Consider the following 6406-nt stretch of genomic DNA (forward strand, 5'->3'; position numbering starts at 1 on the left):
CTCAAAGCTGAATTATGCAGTTTACCCAAATGGGAGAACTAATTCACCATTAGCGATGCTTTCTGTTGAGGCCTATTTGGGTGTTTCGCCTATCTTTTAATATCATGGTGCATGTTAGCAGTGACGTGGTTAAGCTTTTAGTCAGTACCCCCACTACACATCCTGGAAGCTATCAAAAATTTGGACCTGTAATCCAGGATAGAGATTCACCAGCCCATGAGTGTGCATTTCCTGTAAAAGGTTAAAAGAACAGATCTGACTTTTTTTTTTTTTTTTTTTTTCCCCTCTTCTCCTCACCTGTAGTTCAACTACCATGTTTGATCTTGGTAATGTCCATCAGTCTGTAATCCAACATACAATGTGGTCTGCATTCTTTTTCAGTCTCCTCAGCACTACAGGTTTTAATACCAGAATTGGAGGTTACCATTTCATATGTGTTAGAAAGTTTAGGGAACTGAAGGGTTCTTATTTCTCTGCTGTCCTGGTATCGGCTGGGATAGAATTATTTTTTCTTCCTAGTAGATGGTATAGTGCTATGTTTTGGGTTCAGTATGAGAAGAATGTTGATAACACACTGATGTTCTCAGTTGTTGCTAAGTAATGTTTAAACTAAGTCAAGGATGTTTCAGCTTCTCATGCCCAGCCAGCAAGAAGGCTGGAGGGACACAAGAAGTTGGGAGGGGACACAGCCAGGGCACCTGACCGAAACTGGCCAAAGGGGTATTTCATACCATGTGATGTCATGTCCAGTATATAAACTGGGGGGAGTTGGCCTGGGGGGGATAGCTGCTTGGGAACTAACTGGGCATCGGTCGGTGAGTGGTGAGCAATTGCACTGTGCATCACTTGTTTTGTATATTCCAATCCTTTTATTATTATTACTATTATTATAATTTTATTATTGTTATTATTTTCTTCCTTTCTGTTCTGTTAAACTGTTCTTATCTCAACCCACGAGATTCACTTTTTTTTCCCCGATTCTCTCCCCCATCCCACTGGGTGGGGGGGAAGTGAGTGAGCGGCTGCGTGGTGTAGTTGCTGGCTGGGGTTAAACCACGACAGCCCTTTTTGGCCCCCAACGTGGGGCACGAAGGGTTGAGATAATGACAAATCTGACCAGAGCATCTTAAAACAAATTTGTTACAAGCATTCATTATATTAGTTTAATAGTCGCTGGGCACAATGTCGTTTTATTGGCTCTTAGAGTTGTGGCACTTGTTTTTAGAGTTCTGTTATGTATCATCACCTCACTTGCTGTATGTAGTCCCTGTGCTGCTGCTTATCATCTGTGGGAGGTGGATTAAGGTTTTCGCTTTGATGTACCGTGTAGCACTGGCTTATGGTATTGTTGCAAATATTCTGGTAAAGAAATCAAAATTTAATCACATAGAAGAGTTAGGTTTGATTAAGAAGTAAAATTGTGAAGCATAATGTATAGGATTGTTAAGTTTGAAATGTAGCCATAGAAATTTTAGGAACTGTGTTGTGTGTGACTATAGGAACCTTAATATTGTTAAAGTTTGAAAAAGCTAACCATAGAAACCTCACCAGGAAGTTACTGGGTTTTCTATGTTTTGTTTTAAGAAACTAAGGAAACTGTCATGGACACCAGTTATGCTGCTTGGAAACCCCCTTACCCTTCCCATCTCGATTTGAGCATCGAAGATTCCAATCAGTAGAGCTAAGTGAAATTGACCAATGATTGTTTTTAAATAAGAATATTGATAAGGTTATATAATCAAAGGACCAATCATTATAAAGGTTAAATTTAAGAGCGAGCATAGAATGCATTTTTATGTAAAGAGCTTATGTAACAATGACCTGACAGAAAAAGTCTATAAAAACTGATGGATTTTGATACTAAGTTGGACACACCTTTGGAGGAGCAATCCCCCATGTCTCCAGTGCTGCAATAAACGAAGTGCCTGCTTCTTAACTTCACATTGGTGTTAAGGAGTTTTATTCCGGATTTCAGTAACAGTTTTGGCGACCCAGATGGGACCTTGCGAGTGAGACTGGACGAGATCGAGTGTTGATCGAACTCCAGCCGGCACCGAGGTATTCTCGGGGAGAACCATTGCCCTCGACTCACAAAGCTCCTCACAATGTTCCCTGGAAAAAAAAGGGTAAGGCACTTCTTTGAAATTTGTGTGGATAGCCTGCCCGTAAGGTATGGCAAAAGCTTCGCAGGGTTGGGGCTCAGAGGGTACCCATTTGCATTGGAAGCCTAGGCGTCTGCCCATAAGTCATAAGTGAAAGCTATTGCTGGGTTGGACTTTGTGTATTTGGGACAATTGTCATTTGCATTTGTTTCATATTTGATATTTGGTATTTGAATGTATATAAATATAATGGCATTAGCAAAATTGTTTAAGAGTGCAGGAAATATAACTGCTGATGAAAAGATACCAAAAACATCACCGTTGGGATGTTTATTGGCACATTGGGGTGAATTGCAGGAAAAATGGTAAACAAACAGAACTTTGAGTTATAATACTATATTGCAATTAATGTTGTTTTGTAGGAGAGAGAGTAAATGGAATAAAGTGCCATATGTAGATTTGTTCTTTTTAAGTGAAAGTATCTGACGGGGACTGGAGGGGAGTCTCCCAGCAGAACCTCTGGTTACAGCTAAACTGGGAGAACAGAAAATTGAATTTTAGTTGACACTAGAGTCACCTTTTCAGTTTTAAATACCTTAGACGGAGAGTTAAGTTTTGAAGAAATTGGTGGTGTTGGTGCAACAGATGAACGAGAAACTAGACCCTTCTTTAAATGTTTAGCAATGCAATTAGGAAAGCAATGGGTCACTCAGCAGTTTCTGTATTTGCCAAATTCTCCTAAACCCTTGTTAAGAAGAGATCTACTTGAGAACTTAGAGGCAGAAATTAAATTTAAAAATGGAGTGTGAGAGCAGCTCGAAACATCTGGCATTTGAATCAAGAGTGAACGTTAGAACTTGTTGTGCTGCATGTTTGCCAAGCCTTTGAAGAACTAGTTTTACAAGGTCAGGTTGGAGGACTGCCTGGTGTGTGCCTGGGAAGATGTGGCTGAAGACAGTCACGAGTATGCGTGTGGAGTGTGTGTTTATCTTTAAGTGTTCTGAGGACTGGCAAACATCCCAGCTGAGCCAGATATGCGCTCCTGTTTTAGTAACATATAAATATGCTGTAAGAGACAATAAAGAGGTCTTTTTGCTGTTGCTTCAGAACCATCTCGTCGTCGTCCCGAGTGTCTCTTTCATCGCTGCATTTTTGGTGCCCTGCGTGAGGCTCCAGGGGTGTGAAGAAGGCTCAGAGGAACTTTCCGGCGACCTGCAACCCGACGGGTGAGTAATTGTGGCCACAATTCCTTAGAAATAAGGAACAGTAGCGTCCGTTGAACGGAAAAGCTACGGGGTTGTGTAGAATAGCACGATGGGACAAGCTGTATCACAAGAGCATCGCTTATACTTAAAGGTTTTGCAACAAAAAGTTTGTGCAGCAGGATATAAGCTTACTGAAAAGCAACTAGAACAGTTATTGCTCTTGGTAAAAGAACATTGTACTTGGTTTCCGCAGAACGGTACCTTTGATATAAAGCTTTGGGAAAGAGTGGGGGAGCACTTTCAAACAAGAAAGGAGCTAGGGCTTGCAATTCCCGATTCAGCTATTGTAACGTGGAAATTCCTTTTTGCCGCTTTACAACCGTTAAAGGCTTCTGAGACTGATGCGGAACAAAAACCTGAGGCTGATGGTGATAATAACCATGATTCTGATGATATTATTCCATTGGCTCCAGTGGACCCTGAGGAGATTGAAACAGACGGATGCCTGTAAAGTTGAAAGCAAATGACAGACGACCCTTTATTGCTAAAACACACACATACTTATAGTCACATATTCTGCAAAGTCACTGTACACGCGCACAAGCATAAAATATGATTGGTTATATCAACACTGTACACGTGCATAAACATAAGATATAATTGGTTATACTAACTCTGTACATGCGCATAAACATAGGACATAATTGATTATACCAACTAAAACATGCGAAACTTGTCTCAGTCTAATTGGTCAAGATAAACTGCCGAATTGAGGTTCTTTGTGCCAAGTTCCCTTTATCTTGGAATGTGCACCTGTGTTCTTCTAATTGGCTTTATTATCATCTTTCTTTTTTTGTCGTCTTGTTTGTTCTGTTCAAGGTCTTCTAAAGGCGTCCGCAATGCTCTTGCGACCGACGTTAGCTAAATATGTGTCCACAGACCCCGAACTAGAACCAGATTTATATCCCCCATTACCTCCACCACCGCCCGTACCACCACCGTTAATGCACACACCCTGCCAGCAGGCAGGCAGTGGGCGGGCAGCACGGGCTCCGTGGGGTTGCTGGCCCCCACCACCGCATACAGGTCCCTGCCGCCCCGCCACCACCTTCCCCGCCCCGCCACCACCTTCCCTGGCCCCCGCGGCCGCCGTGCTGCTGCTGCCCCACCCACCCACCCACCCCAACTGCCCAGTACTCCCTCTCCAGGGTTTGCAGAACTTAAAACAGAACCTGGCTTTGCTGCACTGCCTGTATCTCTTTCTCCTGCTAATCCCTCTGACTCTATGCCCCTGTCTAATCCTGTGGCTCCTGCTTTACAGCGGTGCAGGGAAGAGGCTATGTCACAAGGAGATCTTACTACTTTCACTTTCCCTGTAATATTTCGCCAAAATCAAAACCCTGTTCATGATGGCTTGCCTTATCAGGTCTTTAAAGAATTAAGAAAGTCCATACAGGAAAATGGTTTACAGAGCACGGTTACAGTTGGAATTGTAGATGCTATCTCGAATTCTTATATAATGACACCTTGGGACTGGTTTACATTAATGAAAACAGTGCTTCCCTCAGCACAGTACTCTGTTTGGAAATTAGAATACCATGAATTAGCTACCGTGCAGGCAACGGAAAATCTAGGGAATGGTGTTCCTATTGGTATTGATATGTTAATGGGAACAGGGCAATTTACTAGCCCTCAAAATCAAGTCATACAAGATTGTTGACTTTTTACACAAGCTTCCCCGATTGCTACTCGATCGTGGAAGCGAGTGCCTGAGACAGGAAATCGAGCAGGATCTTTTGCTACAATTTGACAGGGTTCACAAGAGTCTTATCTATCCTTTATTGACAAATTGCAGAATGCAATTCAAAGACAAATTGATAATGCTGAAGCTGCTAATGCACTGTTATTCCAATTGGCATTTGAAAACGCTAACAGCGATTGTCAGGCGGCACTAATGCCCATTAAAGGCAAGGCTACTGACATAAGTGAATATATAAAGGTATGTCAAAATATAGGCACGGAAATTCACCGTGCGTCCACATTAGCAGCTGCGATATCACAACTTCAATTACAAAAGACTTCTCTGAAATGTTTCAATTGTGGAAAAGAGGGACATATCAGTAAAAACTGTCCCAAAAAACGACAAAAACCAGGAGACAAAAAGCCAACTCAATTATGTCCTAGATGCCAAAAGGGTTATAGCTGGAGCAATCAATGCTGCTCAAAATTTAATAAAGATGGTCGCCCGTTCTCGGGAAACGGGAGAAGGGGCGTCCGGTCCTGTGCCCCTCAAAATTACAGGGCCCCGCCTCATATGGTGCAGACAAATCAGTTGTTAACCAACTCAAACGACACAGAGTCACAGACCTATGCTCAGCAACCTCAGGAAGTGCCGGGTTGGACGTGGCAGTTACCACAGAAGTAGTATTAAATACACCGAATGAAATAAAAGTAGTTAGTACTGGAATTTGGGGTCCCCTTCCAAAAGGCATGGTTGGCTTAATATTTGGACGCTCTAGTACTTCCAAACAAGGTATATTAGTACTACCAGGCCTTATTGATTCTGATTATCAAGGAGAATTAAAAATTATGATTACCGTCCTGTTTGGCTATCACGTTCTTGTGGCAGTACATCCCACCCCCCCCATCCTGCCAGCAGGAAACGAAACTTCTCCAGGAAGGGAGAAGGGGAAGGAAACTCTGGAGGCCGCGGGTTGAAATTTGAACTGGCCAATCGAGATGCGCCAGGTACACCGAGGTGACCCTCCTAGCCAATAGAATTAAATGACCACAGGTCAGATTCGACAGGGATATAAACGGGGTCCCGCCAGAGGACATGTTGGAATCAGTCCTCCTCGGAGCAGCGGGTCTGCAGTCGGGGACTCTCCCTTGGGTCGGGGCACCGCCCGAGGTAACTCCTCAAGGGAGAGAGCCCTCAGCTTTTAGGTGAGTGATATGCGCATTTTGAGCCATCACTTTAAATCTTGGGGATTCTTGAGTCGGCTGTGTAGTATTAATTCTCTTTACATCATTGAGCCTGTGGTTTTATTAAGTGTTACCGGGCTTCTAACTAACTTTTGCTGAAGAATAAATCTGAGT

The sequence above is a fragment of the Harpia harpyja genome, chromosome W, assembly GCF_026419915.1.
Source record: "Harpia harpyja isolate bHarHar1 chromosome W, bHarHar1 primary haplotype, whole genome shotgun sequence".
NCBI lineage: Eukaryota > Metazoa > Chordata > Aves > Accipitriformes > Accipitridae > Harpia > Harpia harpyja.